General features: G+C 39.3%; 1 protein-coding gene across 1 annotated transcript in view; it reads right to left on the bottom strand.

Annotated features, from left to right (window-relative positions):
- The window catches only part of LOC126174909 (TGF-beta-activated kinase 1 and MAP3K7-binding protein 1-like), a 121,277-nt gene extending 102,474 nt beyond the window's left edge, over positions 1-18,803 (bottom strand). Inside the window, exon 1 of the mRNA XM_049921345.1 lies at positions 18,521-18,803. The gene's annotated coding sequence lies outside the window, so the exon portion shown is untranslated. The remainder of the gene's footprint in view (positions 1-18,520) is intronic.
- Between the last annotated feature and the right edge of the window lie 324 nt (positions 18,804-19,127).

The raw sequence follows: 19,127 nt of genomic DNA on the forward strand, positions 1-19,127 counted from the left end.
TGGTGGTGATATAGCTCAGGACAAGAGAGTGATAAGAAGAATAGGCAAAGGTTCTTCCAGAAGGAGTACACCACGAGAAGAAGGTAGAATCATTTGACTGGCTCTCATGAACAGGTGGATGCAAACAGCTAAAACCCAAGAAAAAGTTACAGGCACATCACCACACACCCTTGAGAACAAATACTTGAAAGTTGGGCTGAGATCTCAAGTTCCCGTGAATCGTCGACCATTTGTACAATATCACAGGCAACAGAAATTTGCATGGTGTAGAGCTGGAGACAACAGGATCATTGTGTGAGATTCTGTGGTACTTAGCAACAAGTTTCACTTCTGTTTGTGGTGGTCAGATTGCTACTAATGTGACCATGGCAATGTGGCTAAAAGGTCACAGGAAGTGGCATTTCTTGGGACCCATACCTCTCCAAATCTGGGAACCACGGTCTAGGGAGCTATTTGACTTGACAACTCAGAACTGATTTAGTAATTGTTGAAAGAAAGCTGAATGTTCATCAGTATGTGGCAAGAATAGTACACCTGTTATACACTTTATGAGCACGATACCAAATGGCACAGCTCAGATGGATAATGCGAGACCCTGCCCTGCTGTTCATATCACAAATGCCTCAAGGAATGTATAGGTCCTTGACAGGCGTGTCCAGTCCCCTGATCTGTCACCCTTACAGCATGTCTGGGATGTGACAGAAAGACATACACCTACTTACCAGCCTCCAGCCAGCAATCTTCAGCAACTAATAACTGGAGGCTGTTTGCTTTCATATCACAACAAATAGTAGAGTTAGTTTGGATGGTCAAAACTCATACTGATGGCAATGGACATCTTTTCTGAATGGAATGAAAATTTAATAATTTAATTATTATGCAATGACCATCTCCACAATGTTTGATAAGAATCAGAATGGTGCTTCATGGTATAATACTCTCTATTTCCATCAGGACCTGTTTGGATTTATTTCCTCCTGTCCACGGTGGCATAAAAGGCAACAAGTTTCCACCAGTGTTCTCAATCAGCTGCCAAGTTTTCAGCTGTCTCCCATTTCACATCAATGTATAGAATTTCATTTGCAAAAGTTCATTTCCAGGTGTTATGATGTCTTCCTCTACTTCTGTATCCATCCATTGGTTTCCACAACAGTGCTGACTTGGGTACTCTTCCGTCCTTTATGCAGAGATGATGTCCAACAAGCTTCATTCTTCTTTCAGCAATGTTTTTATATAGGCTGTGTAGACCACTTCTTTCAACACTTCATCATCTGAAACATGGTCATGATAGTTGATCTTCAAAATTATCACTATGCATCATTGGTGACAAACATTGAGCTCATGTGCTGATTTTGCCAACATTTTCCAGGTACACATGCGTATATAGCTGTCTGTAGGATGATAAAGGAGTACAGCCAAAGCTTTGTGTACACTACATAATTACCATATGAGTCACTCTCGTTGGAATACTGCTGAAACTTTTCCAATTTTCTGGTGATGTTTATATCCAAGGCTGCTGAGATGTAGAAATCGTTCAACATCTTGTAACACCTTCTGTTGCACTATAATCTGAGTCGACACTTTTTGGTCCTACTTCTGCATGCTGTAGTAAATGATGATTTTTCACATTGAAGTAAGAGCACCATTTTCCATAGCACAAGTTCACAAGCAAGTTAGTTCTAGGAACATCTGAAAGATTGTTTATGATCATTTGAGAATAACAGAAACAAAATTGACTGGCAAGATACTGGATCTGCAGGAAGCCTCACCCTGAATGTCTGCAAGCCGGCATCTATGGGGTTTGCACCAATGGCGTTAGTGGGGTTGTACAGAGACAGAGAGGAGCAAACCGGAGCTTCCTGGCTGGTCTCGGCGAGTTCCAGTTTATGAACTGCAAGTGTAGCCAGATCCTGGCCCAGAACTGAATGAGCATCTGACTGCCCGCTGGAGGTTGTGCTTGACCTTAAGTAACCAGAAGACGGAAGTACATCCATAACCATGTGATATGTGCTTCCTCAACAGCAGTGCTGCCGGTTTCCTGACACATATGCTGCTCAGAAGTGTGGCTGGTGCCATTTAGTGGCACCTGTAATGGGCTGTTTACACATAATACAGAGCTCATAACATGTGAAGCAGGTAGGAAAGCCTGCAGGGCGAAGACATCGGACTGGCAGTGTACATAGTCAGGCTATGGTCACTATACAACAATACATTTTCACTTTTTATGCACATTGTTTTTGCTTGTTCACTAATTACTTTTAGCCCTACAGAACTGGCCATTCCATTCAGCGTGGTGCTCATTAGTTATAAACTTTGGGGTGTGTCTGTCAGAAGAACAATGTCATCAGCAAAAGCCAAGTCCATAAGCTCAGACGCTAATGTGAACATATGTCCATGTTGGAGTTGACCATGTTTTTCTCATTATGAAGTTTATGATTAGTATGAAAAGGAATGGTGGTAAAATGTATCCCTGTCTGACACCTGTCAGAATACTAGAGAAAGGGGTATTCCCATCTTTTGCTCCCATACAGCAGCTCAAATGTAGATATGGGTTTCGGGAAACATCAATGGGGTGGTCCATAGAGGTTTACAATATTCCACAATGATTCTCAGTGTGTACGGTCAAATGCTTTTTTTGAAATCGACAAAGTATAGGTGTAGTGAATACTTGAATTCTATTATGTTACACAGAACAAATATTTGTTCAGAGCAGGATCTCCTACTTTGAAAGCCACCCTTGACTGTACTGCATTTTGCATCACACTCACTCTCCATCACTTAAAATAGAAGGCAGGTCTTCTTTCAAACCTACAATCTTGTCTCACCTATATCTAAAATCATCTGGCTAAATGTAACACACACAGACTAGTGCATCAGAAGTGCCCCAGAGTAGTTGGCCCTTGGCCCCATCAATGAAGAAGATAGCAGTGGCACAGTGCTCTATCGACAGTCTTCTTATGGTGACTGCTTTCCATCTGGTTGGTTGGTAGGATGTTCAGCAGAATCTTATTTTGTACCTCTGGTTATTCATTTTCAGACTGATGTACTTTCTTTCTCCTCAAAAGTGGTGATGCAGGTGTATGGCCTATCTCAGTGATCAGTTCACTTGTCTCTTTGGCCACCAACATGTGCAAGTACACCTTCCCTTGCTGACTGTAAATGGAGAACTGTATCATGAATGTCCTGAACAATTTTCTATCATTTTAGATTGACCTGATAGCCTGTATGTCACTCAGAAAATTTTTGACAATGCAATGTAATTGGAGAGAGAAAAGAATCTACTCACTAAGCGATGGCAGGAGAACACACACAGAAAAATGTTTAACTTAACAAGCTTAGGGAGCCAGTGGCTCCTTCTTTCAGCAGAAGAGTTGAGGGGGAAGAAACATTGGTGAAGGAAAAGGACTGGAGAGGTTTAGAAAAAGAGGTAAAGTTCAGAAAAGTTGCCCAGAACCCTGGGTCAGGGAAAACTTTACCAGACTGGGTGACCTTTCTGAAATGTAATCATTTTCCTAAACCTCTCCAGCCCTTTCCCTTCACCCCTCTTTGTTCCCCTTCAACTCTTCTTCTGGGAGAAGGAGCCACTGGCTCCCAAGGTTTGCTAAGTTAAACCTTTCTGTGTGTGTGTGTGTGTGTGTGTGTGTGTGTGTGTGTGTGTGTGTGTGTGTGTGTATGCGCGCGCTTGTGTTCTCCTGCCACCACCTGGTGAGTAGATTTTTTTATCTCTCCAATAACATTATATTGTCAAAAATTGATTATTTTTGTACTTATATTAAGTCAGGAAATTTTGGTAGCTGAGATATCTAATCCTTTAATCAGTCCTCATGCCCACAAATATGAACACAGTTCAGCTTAAAAGCAGTAGACTGGCTGAAGGGCAATCTCTCAAGACATCACATCCATGAGAATGACGCCATCACAATCCTAGAAGACTGTCACCATGACTTTTCTGGCAGAAGGGGTTGTCTTGAATTTCTTCTTTTGTGGTGAATGAGGCTGATGCCACTCCATGGACTGCTTTTCTGTTTCCAGCGCAAAGTGGTGCACCCAACTTTCGTCCCTCGTAACAATCCATGACAGCAAGGCCTCTCTGTCAGTCTCAAAACACTGCAACAAATCAGATGAAATGGTCTTTCTTTGAATCTTGTGGTCCGCTGTGAGCATTCACGGAACCCACCATGAGCACTTCTTTGAATATCCAAGAGTCTCAATCATTGAAGATCCACTTCCAATGCTGACAGAACTGTAGAGTCAATTGTCGAGCTGTGATGCACCGGTGGGCATGAATAATGGCATCCGCACGATTCAGCATGTCTGGAGCAGTGGCTGTGACAGGATGTCCCAAGTGTGGCTGATCATGGAGCTCTGTTTCTGCATTTCCTGAGGCTGTAACTTTCTTTACCTATCTTCCAACTGTACACCTATCAACTGCAGCATCGCCATGCACTGCACACAAACATTTATGGATGTTCACTACAGTTTCTTTTTCTGTACACAAGAATTCAATAACTGCACATAGCTTGTAACGTGAGTCATATGTAGTCGTCATTTCAACAATGTAATATGTGTCTGCCATCTGCCAGAATGGTTTGAAACTTCATTGGCACACAGAACAAACATCAAATGTGAAGCATTTAAAAAAATGTGGGGCGTTACTTATTGAACAACCATTGCAGAACTAAATTGCCTACTTCCACCTCAAGATCCTACCATTGGGGTACTTAAATTGACATTTTAAGCCTCTATATGTCCTCACTTTCAGAAATTTCAAATTTAATAACCAAGTATTTCATCAGAGGCACAGTAACCTCATTGGCATTTTAAAATGAAAAGTGTCTCTAAAGTGCAACTGCAGTAAGTTGTCAACTTGATGTGAATGGTTAAAATTACCAATACCAGCTTTACTGGAACTGAGGCCTGAGTGTCCCTTCTCAACATTTCCTGCATGGTATCAGAATGTGAAGGGCTGGGCCACTTAACTGGGAGAGTTTTGAAGTCATCCCCCATTCAGTGTAACAGTAACAAACATCAATCCATCATAGGCATGAAACCAATCCAATGGACTCATACTGAGATGACTGATGAACTAAACACGAAAGAAGTTTATGGGTCAGCACCACATTAGCACAAAAGTTGTTGTAGAGATGGGACACAAGGACAGGGCACAACACTGGGGTCTTTTTGAAGGAAACAGAAACTGCTAAATGCTAAATACTTATAGCCAAGGACATGAACTCCATTCTTCCTCATGTTTTCCAGTGTCTTAACCCTCTTATTGCCTACCTCGGTGAAACAAATCCTTGGTTAAATTCAGAAAATCGTGTCATGACTTCAGTCTACTTTTTTAATTAATTCATTCTTGTAACATGAAATGCTGTTAGCTTTTCTGCAGACAGTCTACATCTGAATTTTTGTAGTAACACCATCCTACCCATCATACAAGAGCAGAATTCTTTACTCCATCATGAGAGTGGATGTCTTCTTAGCAAAATGAACAAAGACATATAAGCACACTAATGTGACTTTTAACATGTCCAACTGGCTAAAAGCACCCAGTTCCCCTGGCTGAGCATCCGTTAATGAGGCTTCTTTACAACACTGGTCTTTCGCATTGAAAAATTCATGGACATAGTAGTTATCAAAAGTCAAATCAGTACCAACTTCCAATAGTATAAAGTCCACAGAAACAGAGTGGAGAAGGTAAGGTCAACAGCCAAGAACAACAGCGTTCCAACACTGAAGTGCATTCCTATCCATCTGCACAAAACACACACATTCTATGTAACAATAAAGCTCACTGTAGTTCTGCTCTGCAGGACGTGGTATTCACAGAATCCAACAGCATATTATGTTCAATGCAACCTCCCAGGAGGAGTGGGTGGGAAAACTGAAGAAACAAGTCCTAGTTATCTTGACAAACGACACTGTAATGTTTGCAATGAATTATCACCAAACCACTCACAAACTGTTAAGAATACTAAATGGTCCCTATTTTGGCACTGAAAATGTATCACCTCTTTCCTTGCTTTTCACTGGAACTAAAACTATCCTTTCACACACATATTGCCAACCTGTGTATGGTAGAGGAACAGTGACCATTGCTTAAATTTACATCTACACACCACAACCCACCTTATGGTGTGTGCCACTCTCACTGTCCCCTTTTATTGTTAACAGAAAGAATGATTGTTGGTAAGCTTCCACGCAAGCTCAAACTCTCTAATTTTATCCTCATGGTATTTTCACGTTGGAGGAAGCAATATCTTAGTTGACTCCTCTAGGAATATATGCTCTCAGAACTTTAACAGTAAAACATATCATAATGCATAATGCCTGTCTTGCAGTTCTGCTACTGCAGTTGGCTGTAGATATAGGGAACATGCAGCAGTCCTCAACAGTTAGGAGGCCTAGGTCAGTTGCAAAGTCTAACACAAAGAAGAAGGTTCTGCTGTTAGGTAGTTTGCACGGTAGAGGTGTGGGCCAGCAATTGCAGGAAGTGTTGGACAGTGAGTAGCAGGTCACCAGTATCGTGAAGCCTAGTGCAGGGTTGGCACAGGTGACTGACAGCATAGGGGAGTTATGTAGGAATTTTATGAAGGAGGATCAGGCAGTGATAGTGGGTGGAGCAGGAAACAGTCTTCACAGGGACGGGGAGTATGATGTAGGTGGTGACCTGGTAAAGAGAGCTACTCAAACTAGTGGCACTAATGTGCATTTCATGCAACTTTTTTAGCACCATGACCAGCCTCATCTTAATGTGGCTATTAGGTGTGTTAACATGGTGCTGGAGAGGGCACTAATGTCAGAGGGCATGTGTCACATTTCAGTGGTGCCAGCTGAGTCTATCAGTAGACTGGGTTTCACTAGGCATGGCCTGCACCTAAATAGGTGTTGGAAGGGGAGACTGGCAAAGCTTGTAGGTGACTGTGTAGTGGGTGGTGCTGGACCACTCATGGAAAAATTCCAGTAGTAGCTGGTGTTAGAGCTGCACCTTTTTTAGATTGAAGTCAGCTGATAGGAATACCTGCTTAAAGGAAGTCCCTCTAACTAAGGTCTCGCCTTCAGAGGACGTCATGTTTTCAAGCCGAGAAGGAATTAGCATATCTCATCAAAATATAAGAGATATAAGAGATAAAGTTAGTGAACTGCTTATAGGTGTTGACTCTGAAATTATTGGTATATCGGAGTACCACTTAAATAATTTGACAATTCAGAGGCTTCCTTTACCAGGATACAGATTAGCTGGCTATTTTTAAAGGAGTTCCTTGTGGGGTGGGGAAGTGGCCATGTATGTAAAAAACAGTATTCCATTTTAGACATATTACGGCACTGCACTGAACAGATATTTGAATGCTGTGCTGGTGCAGTTAAATTTAGTGAAACTAAACTTCTAATTGTTGTTCTTCATAGGTCCCCTAAGTCTGACTTCAGAGCATTTCTGCTCAAGCTAGAGAGGGTTCTTGATTCACTTTGTAGGAGGTACCAGAAATTAATTATATGTGGTGACTGACATCAGTATGCATTTTGTATATGATGGTGCAAGAAAAAGGATGTTGGTAGATCTCCTAAATTCATATGAACTGATGCAGACTGTGATTTTTTCAACTAGGGTGCAGGGGAACAGTAGCACAGCCATAGGCAATATTTTATTCATTCTTCAGTACTAGATGGGCAGTATGTTAGTAAAAGGATGAATGGCCTTTCAGTCCATGATGCACAAATTTTAACACTAAAAGGCTTTTGTACTGAAACAAATGTCACGTATAATTACAAACTATGTAGGAAAGTTAATCCAACAGTAATAGAGAGTTTTTTAAACCTCATCAAGGAACAAGAGTGGCAGGATGTTTATAGCGCCGATAACATAGATGAAAAATGTAATGCTTTCCTCAACTATTTTCTGCTTTCCTCAACTCTTTTCTCATGCTCTTTGAGAGTTGCTTTCCATTAGAACGATCTAAATGGGGTACTAGCAGTAAAAGACAGCCCGGGTGGCTGATTAGTGGGATAAGGATGTCATGTAGAACAAAGCAGGAATTGTATCATAATGTTAGAAGTAGTCACAATCAAGCTACAGTAGCCCATTGCAAACAGTAATGTAAGGTGCTTAAAATGTTATTAGGAAGGCAAAGAGCATGTGGTATGCAAATAGAATAGCTAAATCACAGGATAAAATTAAAACTATATAGTCAATTGTGAAGGAAGTGTCTGGTCAGCAGCACAAGGTCGACGATATAAAGTCAATTCGTAGTAAAAATATTTCTGTCACTGATAATCAGATATATGTACAGCGTTTGACAATCATTTTCTGAGCATTCCTGGTGAATTAAATAAAAATTTAGTTGCTACAGGGAATCATATAACTCTCTTGGCAATTGCTTTTCCAAGATTGATGCCTGAAATTCTGCTCTGTGATACAGACAAAGGGGAAACTGAGTCAATAACTACATCACTGAAGACTAAGGACTCTCATGCATACAACGGAGTGCCTAGCAGCATATTAAAGTACTGTGCTGCACGTGTTAGCCATATTTGTAATTTTTCCTTTAGGAATGGTCAGTTTCCTGAATGATAAAAGTACTCAGTAGTAAAGCCGCTTTATAAAAAAGGAGAAAGGGGCAATGTAGACAATTTTAGACCTATTTCTATGCCATCAGTGTTTGCTAAAGTTATTGAAAAGGCTGTGTATGTAAGGATAATTGATCATTTTATATCACGATTTGCTATCAAATGTGCAGTTTTCTCTGTGAGGTACTGGATGGGTTAAACAAAAAGTTTCGAATGTTAGGCACATTTTTTGATTAAACTATGATGTTTGATTGTGTTGATCACAAAATATTGCTCCAGAAGCTGGACCATTATTGAGTACAGGGAGTAGCTCACAATTGGTTCACCTTTTACTTTAGCAAAAGACAGCAAAGGGTCATTATTCGCAGTCTTGAGAATGGCTGTGATGTGGGGTCCGAGTGGTGTAGGGTCAAGTGGGGGTTGCCCAGTGATCAGTGTTGGGGCCACTCCTGTTCCTTATTTATATAAATGATATGCCCTCTAGTATTACAGGTAACTCCAAAATATTTCTGCTTGCTGATGACACTAGCTTGGTAGTACAGGATGTTGCGTGCAACACTGGCTCGCTTTAAAATAGTGCAGTTCATGATATAAGTTCATGGCTTGTAGAAAATAAACTAATACTAGATCACAGTAAGACTCAGTTTTTACAGTTTCTAACACACAATTCAACAAAACCTGACGTTTTAATATCACAGACTGGGCATATGATTAGTGAAACAGTATGGTTCAAATTTCTAGGTGTTCGGATAGATAGTAAACTGTCATGGAAAGCCCACATTCAGGATCTTGTTCAAAGACTTAATGCTGCCATTCTTACAATACAAACGGTATCTGAAGTGAGTGATCGTTCAACATGAAAATTGGTCTACTTTGCTTATTTTCATTGTCTTATGTCGTATGGTATTATATTTTGGGGTAGCTCCTCCCATTCTAAAAGAATATTTTTGGCTCAGAAATGGGCAGTTCGGGCAATAAATGGTATAAGTTCACAAACCTCTTGTTGAACCCTGTTCAATATATATATACCTGCATTTGGATCGGAATTCCTTAACTCTTGCGCAGAGTGGTGTACAGTATACTGCTGCATCCATTTTCAATAAGTTACCACTAGAATTCAAAAATCTTAGCAGTAATCCACATGCTTTCAAATCAAAACTGAAGATTCTCCTCATGGGTCACTCCTATTCTGTCGAGGAGTTCCTTGAAAAATTAAACTGTTTCTTGTAGTATTCTTGATTGTGTTTTCTTAAACTTATGGCTTGACTTTTTTCAGGTTCATAAACATTTTATTTTTATCTGTTATTACTTTTATGTCATAATTTCATGTACTGACACATTCCATGACCTTGGAGGTTTGCTCGTCGATTTGGTCTTACAGAATTTGATGTGTAAATAAATAAATAAATCTCCATGATGCTTTTGCAGTTACTAAATGAACCTGTAAAGAAATGGGCTGCTCTGCTTTGGATCTCCTCTAATTCCTCTATTAAAACGATTTTCTACAGATCTCAGACTGATGAGCGATATTCAAGTAGTGGTTGAATGAGGGTTTCGTAAACTGCCTCCTTTGTGGGTGGACTACACTTCCTCAGGATCCTTCAATGACTCTCAATTTGTTATCTGCTTTGCCAGCAATTAGTTTTATGCGGTCATCCTACTTTAAATCACTCTGTCTACATATTCCTATATATTTTATGGACGTGACTGTGTCCAATCCATACAGCCCAGATTTGGTGCCAAGTGATTTTCCTTTCTTTGCTCACACAAAGAAGTGGCTTGTGTCGCAGCACCTCAGTGATGATCTTCAAAATGCTGTGAAAGATTGACTATGTTCCCAGACAGCAGAATTTTCCATAAGTTTAATAAACACAACATATACATATAACAAAGACTTTCATCATCAATAATATATTCTCCTTCACTATTTACAACAGTTTGCCAATGCTGTAGTAACTTTTCAATTGTGCAACTGTAGAAATCACGTTGTTTTGAGCCGAAGAATTCTTCGAGCCATGTCCAGGGCACATTTTCATCTAGAAAACTTCCTTGAAGGTTGTTTGAGAGAGAGTGGAAAAAGTAAAAATCTGAGAGCACAAGATCAGATGAATAAGTTGGGCGCAGAATGACTTCCCAACCCAACTCCTGTATAGTATTTTTCATCAGTCTAGCGGAATGCGGGAGGGCATTATCCTGGATTAGATTCACTTTAGACAGTCTCCCTGGTTAATGTTCTTGGACTGCATCTGCAAGACATCTCAGTTGTTGACAATAAATGTCAGCAGTGATGGTTACACCTCGGGGAACAATATGTATGTGATTGATCGTTCTATGCTCCAGAGGAAGCTTGAACGGTATGGTGTAAGAGGTGCACCAAATCAATGGATTAAATCATATTTGGAATATCGCTCTCAGGTGACTGAAATTAAGTACATGGAACGAAATGAACTCCAGGTACACCTTGCAGAACCATGTGGACTAAGTCATAGTGTTCCACAGGGCTCCCCCCTTTTTTTATTTTATTGTGTACATTAATGATTTCCCATCATACGTTAGGGATTCTGAACCAGTACTGTCTGCAGATGACACCAGTCTACTGACTGAAGGGAATAAAGAAGAAAATCTTACTGCATCTGCAAAAGATATTACAAAAGGAGTGTCTGAATAGTTTACCAGAAACAGGCTAATAGCTAAACACCAAAAAACGGTACTCATGAATTTCCATACCAATCAAAATAAAAATGTGGCACAACCCATAATATGTATAGATAACCAAATACTAGTGCTCTCAATGAAACTAAATTTCTTTGGATTCGTAGCCAGGAAAATCTTAAATGGAGCACTCATATCACATCCCTAAGGAATTCTTTGCAACAATATTAGTGTAGAAACAGTTAGGGCTGTATACTGTGCTCGTGTACATTCAGTACTGAAGTATGTTATCATTTTCTGGGGAAATATACACCAGGCAATAACAGTTTTCAGGTAACAAAAGGCAATTATAATAATAATGAAACAAGTGAGCAGCAGAAAACCATGCAAATCTTTAAGAAAGTTCCTACCCATTCCCTGCATTTACATACTGGAGGTAGTCATGCCTGTCAAGAAAAGTATACCGAGAAAAGAAAACCTTTTCCCTCAAAACAAAAGTGTCCTTGATTACAGTACCAGGTCAGACAGTGACATATATATTAATTAGTGTAACACCACATTGTGCCAAAAAGGTGTATATCATGCAGGAACAAAACTATACAACAGATTACCGAGACATATAAAATCTCTTCCTGAACTACAGAGCTTTAAAATGTCTGCGACAGCCTACCTTCAGAAAAACTGCTTCTATTCAATCTCTTAGTATCTTATGCAAGAAAAAATGTAATTTGTTTCTTTAATTGTAGAAATAAGTTATAAACACACAGCATTTTAAAAAAATTGTAATTATTAACTGTACGGATCCAATCAGTTATAAAAATTTAAATAATATATGTTTGACATTTGAAAAATCAATAGATAAAAAGGTCCAATATCCTGTGTACAATATATGTACTGAAAAAGAGATTTATATGGACAAATAAACAAATATACCATCATTGCTCTACCAGATGCATGATGTTATCTCTTGTGAATGTGCGCAGGTCTTGTACAGGGAGTTGCTGCTATGTTTGGGCTCAACAATTCCTTTCTTTTCCTTATGTTAACATAAAGACATGATTTCTACTCACCAGTATTGATGCAGAATAGTAATGGTTAGTGTTGTTCACAAGTCAATTGGAGATGAGCAAGCAGAGATGCACATTTGGCCACCTGCTGATTTTTGTGATTTTGGCTTAGAGCTTGTGGTACCCATACACGCAATTTTTGAACCTTTCCCACTGCAAGCAAATTGCGCACAATGATGGAAAGATCTCAGTTCACCATATTTGCCAATTCTTGAGCACACTGATGTGGATTAACGTGCTTAAACAATCTTCATCAAACCTCGAAGGTCTCCCTGAACATAGAGTGTCACTAATGTCAAAATGATCCACCTTAGAACAAGAAAACCATTTTCTTGCCATGCTCTGCCCAATGACATTATCCCCATACACAGCACAAATGTTTGTGGCTGCCTTCACTGCAGTCACCCCTCTACTGAACTCAAACAAAGAATACATCAGAAACGTTTTGATTTCTGCACTTGGCACTCCATTTTCTAGTGTCCACTGCTCCAGTCACTACCTCCAAATGACAAAATGACAATATGTAAACTTAAATAGCAACAGTGAACTGCAAATAAAAACTGACAATCGATAAATAAACTCATAGCAAATGGAATACCAACGTGGGAACAAAAATGCTACAAACTTATGCACCAAACTTAATAAATTAGTGAAATTCTGTAACAAATGCTTAAATTTAAATGGTATGTTGAAAAATAGTAAAAACCTGTAGTTTTAAGATGCATAAAATAATTTTTTTCTCTGCAACTTTTTTATTTACAGCCAAATCAGGGTCAATGTTCAAATCAACCACGACAAATTGTGAAAATTAATGTTCCTTTAACACTTCCTTGGGGTACATCCAACATTACTTTTATGTCTGAAGATTTCTCTTTATGTAGGATGAAATGCTGTGTTTTGTTTGCAAGAAATTCTTCACTCCAGTCACTCATATTTTGTTCAATAGGTGGCAGTGCAAAACTGTATCAAACACCTGGAAGTCAGAACACTGCATCAACCTTGGTAATGATAGCTACTGCCTTCTGGGTCTTGCGGACAAACAGAGTGAGCTGGGTTTCACATGAATGATGTTTTCAGAACCTGTGTTGATTCCTACAAAGGAGATATTCAGTCTCCAGAAGTACCATAATACATGGACATAAAACATGTTCCAAAATTCTACAACAGACTGACATCAGAGATGTAAACTTATAGTCTTGTGCATCTGTTTGTCAACCAATCTTGCAAGTGAAAATGACCTGTGCTTTTTCCAATCACTAGGAAGTATGGTACACTGCTTCTAAAAGAGGAGCCAGTTTCTTCTCACACCCTATGTAGAATTATAGTGGCTTCAGGTCCAGTGGCCTTTCATCTGTTGAGTGACTTCATTTGCTTTCCTAACCCAAGATCATTTATTTCAATAATTGTCGTTTTGACTTTAGTGCAATGATTTAAAGCAGGAACTACACTGCAATCTTACTAAGTGGAACAGTTTTGGAGAAAGACGTTTATTATTTTGGCCTCTGTGTTGGTGCCATTATGATCACAGAGCATCTGGATATGTGGCTTCAATCATTTTACTGAATTAACATAAGACTAAAACTTCTTAGGATCTTCTGTTAAATTGGTACATAGAATTTTACTTTCAAATTCATTGAATGCTTCACACAGGTTTCTCTTGTCACTCATGCTAAGCACAAATATCTTCATTTAGTTTTTGTTTGTCTATGAGGCTTTGTGTATATTTAGATTTGCAGTAAAGTACTCTTTGCTTTCGTAGCAGCTTTTTGAAATGGCTGTCAAACATGGTGGATCTTTCCCATCCCTCAAAACTTAGCTCAGCACATGCCAAACTAAGGCATATTGTACAATGCTCTTGAACTTGGTCCATTGATGCTCAGTATTGTCAGTACTGACAAGGGAACCTTCCCATTGCACCCCCCTCAGATTTAGTTATAAGTTGGCTCAATGGATAGGCCTTGAAAAACTGAACACAGATTAATCGAGAAAACAGGAAGAAGTTGTGTAGAACTACGAAAAAATAAGCAAACTGTACAAACTGAGTAGTCCATGCGCGAGATAGGCAACATCGAGGATAGTGTGAGCTCACGAGCGCTGTGGTCTCGTTCTTAGAGTGAGCAGTTGTGGAACGAGAGGTCCTTGGTTCAAGTCTTCCCTGGAGTGAAAAGTTTACTTTTTGTTTTCGCAAAGTTATGATCTGTCCGTTCGTTCATTGACGTCTCTGTTCACTGTAATGAGTTTAGTGTCTGTGTTTTGCGACCGCACCGCAAAACCGTGCGATTAGTAGACGAAAGGACGTGCCTCTCCAATGGGAACCGAAAACATTTGACGGACGGACGGACAGATAATAATTGTCTGAAAATAAAAAGTTAAACTTTTCACTCGAGGGAAGACTTGAACCAAGAACCTCTCGTTCGGCAGCTGCTCACGCTAACCACGGGACCACAGCACTCCGGAGCTTACACTTTCCTTAATGTTGCATATTTTGCACATGGACTACTCAGTTTATGTATTTTGCTTACTTTTTTCATAGTTCTACACAACTTCTTCCTGTTTTCTCGATTGATCTGTGTTCAGTTTTTCAAGGCCTATCCACTGTGCCAACTTATAACTAAATCTGAGGGGGGTGCGATGGGGAGGTTCCCTTGTGAGATGAAATTTTCATGTTGACCACTCCAGTAATTTGAAATCTGTTTCTTGTCACTCACGCTAAGCACAAATATCTTCTAACTTTTCTTTATATTCTGCTTCTCTATTACTAAGTTTTCAAAGGATCATTGTTTCTTAGGGAATTTCCTGTGATCACTTGTTTACTCAATTGCACCAGCCTGCTCATTTATATACTGCGAAAGCAGCACTAATGGAGGAGTTATCTCGACACAAATGTTTTCTACGGGTGCATAGGGAAGTACAAAAACCACTTCTGTAGCTTGTATGAGGCATTTAACCACTTTATTGGTCATTACCTATGGTCTTTGTACTGTACTTCTGCAATACAAGCCGCAATCTGTTCAACTTACGAAAAAACAGTGAGCTGGTCCTCTCCATCTTTAAGTACCTCAATCTGTCACTTTGCTTAAACTTACATCAACATTTCTGAACACTTGGGTCAACATTTCTGATACCTTCTGTAGAGAAATATGTTGTAAAATATCAGTTTCATCCTGCACATGTTATTATGATGCTGATCAAGCATATTCTTTAGCATTTATGATGCTCTGGTAATTTGTGATGTAAGTCCGTGTGAGTCCACAATCTGTTCTGTGGTTCCTTAAATGTAAAAGTATAATATAACTATAATCAGCATCTAACTGTCAGTATTGAATCATTAGACAAAGTCAAAGTCACACACATTTCCATTAAAGATAAAATGATAATGTTATGGATTATGAGGTATCCCCTGTTTGTAATTGTAGATGGTGGGTGAAGTGAATACAGTACGTTTATTATTTCTTTTGAGTGGCATTTTGCAATATTCCACCCAGAACTAAGTGAGGTCCTCCAGCTTGGATCCCAGTGGAATTTCTCAAACAGGAACAATGTCACTTCTGTTACGATCTTGGCTGGGCTGAGAGCAGAATTCTCTTGTTGCCAGATCAAAGATGCACTACTCACAGACAGCAGCTACTTAGAAGAAACTCTCATCATACAAGGCTGGTTGTTCCATTAAGCAATTCTGATTACTGTCATACCAGATACCTCTCCAGAAAGCAACTGCCTCTTCTATGAAAACAGCAAAATAAAATACAGCTCACCTTTCTACATTATAAATCACTGAGAAAAACCTTAACCTTGTTTAAGAATATCCCAAGCCATATGTGGAGAATTTTCTTCTTTTCTCTACATACATAAATTGAACACCCCTGCTCACTGCTGGCTGTATATTCAGGCTAATATCGGGAACTACTGTAGCGATTTTGACAAGGTTTTTACTGATTAGTAAACTGAGATACAGGAAAGGTTTCTACATATAATTTATAAATATTTATGAGTGATGATTATTTAAAGTCAACGACTGCTATGAGAACAATGCCACTGCCATATAGTAGTGAATGACGTATCTCACAGTGGCGGCTGTTGCTGCACAATCAAGAGCATTCATTTCATTTTCATTGCTCCCAACAGTGGCGACGGTTCTCTGCTCGTTGTTGTGTGGCCTATTGCCATTTTCCATTCTGACCTCTGTACGTTTATACTGCCCATGTATCTCCATTGATCAAATCAATGTTTCCCATGAAGTGGCATCTAATTGAAAGACTTGCACTAGGCCACTGCACCACACTAAACTGTTATTACCAGAATATGCACATCTATACGTTTCTTCTTCTATTCATTTTATACAGCCCCTATCCCATTTTTCTGTGTATATGTGGAGGCTTATATCAGGAACTACTACAAGGATTTTGATATGATTTTCACTAATAATAGATAGGCTCTGGATGAGCCGGACGGCACTACAGTTTACAGCTCCAATCGGCATCATGAGATGTCACTCCGAACACCAATTAAATATAGAACACAAAACATCCATGTCACCTGACAAATTTCCTAGGGTGTGCTGCTTACATAGTTAAGTTAGATGAAAGTGATACTGAACTACAATCATAACACTATGCAGTAGCCCTGAGTAAAATTACCACTATTCCATACAAGTTGTTCAGTGCAGGAGCAGCCATTTTGGTGAAACCAGATTTTATGGCTGGAGCCCCTGACATCACAGTGAGGATGTGGAGAGCAGTGCTGCAGTTTGGTTACATGGCAAATGTGACACACCATAGATATAGATGCTGTGGCATATTACTTGTTCATTTTCCACCAGTGGGACAACTCTATGTGATGTGGGACAAGGCGACAATGTGGTGCTACAGAAGAATGCTGAAGATTAGATGGGTAGATCACATAACTAATGAGGAAGTATTGAATAGGATTGGGGAGAAGAGAAGTTTGTGGCACACCTTGACCAGAAGAAGGGATCGGTTGGTAGGACATGTTCTGAGGCATCAAGGGATCACCAATTTAGTATTGGAGGGCAGCGTGGAGGGTAAAAATCGTAGGGGGAGACCAAGAGATGAATACACTAAGCAGATTCTGAAGGATGTAGGTTGCAGTAGGTACTGGGAGATGAAGAAGCTTGCACAGGATAGAGTAGCATGGAGAGCTGCATCAAACCAGTCTCAGGACTGAAGACCACAACAACAACAACAAGAAAGAAATTTAATACCACATGACAAGATAACAACATATTGGATAAACTACCCACTACCAAACCACCTGTCTGCAGCACAGTTACAAAGAGCATTGGATTCGTCAACAGCAAATTGTCATTAGGCAGACTGTTAATGGGGCTCAAAAGTCTGTTGGGCAATAAAATGTTTTCGTTTTAAAAGTCTGATCAAATGACAAACAAGTCTAGTAACAGCATTAGAAAGCCTTTACAGTGTCAAATCAATATGTACAGCTGAAGATACGGAAAAGTTAAATAAAATACAAGCAATATGACGAAACTTGCCGTAGTTACACAGTATTCAAAACATATCTGAGTAAAATTATACATACAAGCTATCAAAGTTTTGGGAATATTAAATATAATTAATGATTTTGCACTGTCAATTCAAAATATTCTTTGCTATTCATCTGTTAAATCAAGCGCTTTATATTTTCGCTGGTGTTGACGGACGCCTACTGCATTGGAACAGATCCGTCTAATTAACGATAGCAAAATAACTGTTTATTTTGCACATATAATTAGCAAATTAAGTTTTCGTATGGTCTATGCCAATCCCTTCACTACAATCCAAGTATTTATTTATATTTCTATTTCGGTCAAGAGTCTTGATCGGCCAGACATAGTAAAATTATTGTTTCAGATACACTGTGAAACCAGTTTTCAATGAAATATCGCAATTGTAAAACTAGGCAGAAAAGCGTCGGCTCAAACTGGAAACTCATATTTGCTAGGCGCTCATATCTGGTTAAAGCGTGCAACTACTATATTTTGTTCTCGGTAAACTATCTATCGTTTATGCCTGTCATGCTACCAAGAACTTCCACCAGTCAAGCAATGAAAAAAAATATAATAAACATTTAAAACAGAAAGGATTAATAGAATCTTTTATAGATCTTGTGAGGCCTTTTCTGCTCATTTTCCATATGAATATACTGCAATTGTGACTTCGCAATTGCACCCTACATAAAAGTTTTTTTTTAAAACTGCAAGCATGAAAATGACTTACCATCAGCAACGAATTAGACGGAAGAGGGAAAAGTTGCAGACAACATACTCTGTCACATTATACTTTTATTTACAAACACATTACACAATGTAAACATGTGAAAACAATTGCAGGCAATAGCAGCCACCCATCAAGATTGCCAACACAATTTTGTTACAGATTCCTATATTAACACAGACAAGTATTTTCTAGGTTGCGCAAAAAATTCAGTTTACATGCATCGTCAGCAATCTGACGTCCAATGTTGGTTATACGACAACTTTAAACTTTCTCATGCATTAATTTCTTCACCATTATGTTGCTAATGTACATTTTTCAAAAATGCATATTGCCAATCTTCTACTATCTCGTCGGCTCCTTCGACCATACCTTGCTGTGCAGAAGCTATGGGGCTAGTGTGGCTCCAACATAAACCACGTGACTGTTGGCAAAACGTGGCGGGATTTCAAATCAGCGGTCTGCCATCCTATGTTTGTATCGGATTTTCCCCACATTCCTCAATTGACTGCCAAACGCTTCCAACAAAAATTAGTTTTTTATTTGTGAAAATTATGCCAGAACTACATTTGACCTGGATTTGTTCACAGTACCATTTATAAAATCTAAC

Source organism: Schistocerca cancellata, chromosome 3, assembly GCF_023864275.1.
Source record: "Schistocerca cancellata isolate TAMUIC-IGC-003103 chromosome 3, iqSchCanc2.1, whole genome shotgun sequence".
NCBI classification, from domain to species: domain Eukaryota; kingdom Metazoa; phylum Arthropoda; class Insecta; order Orthoptera; family Acrididae; genus Schistocerca; species Schistocerca cancellata.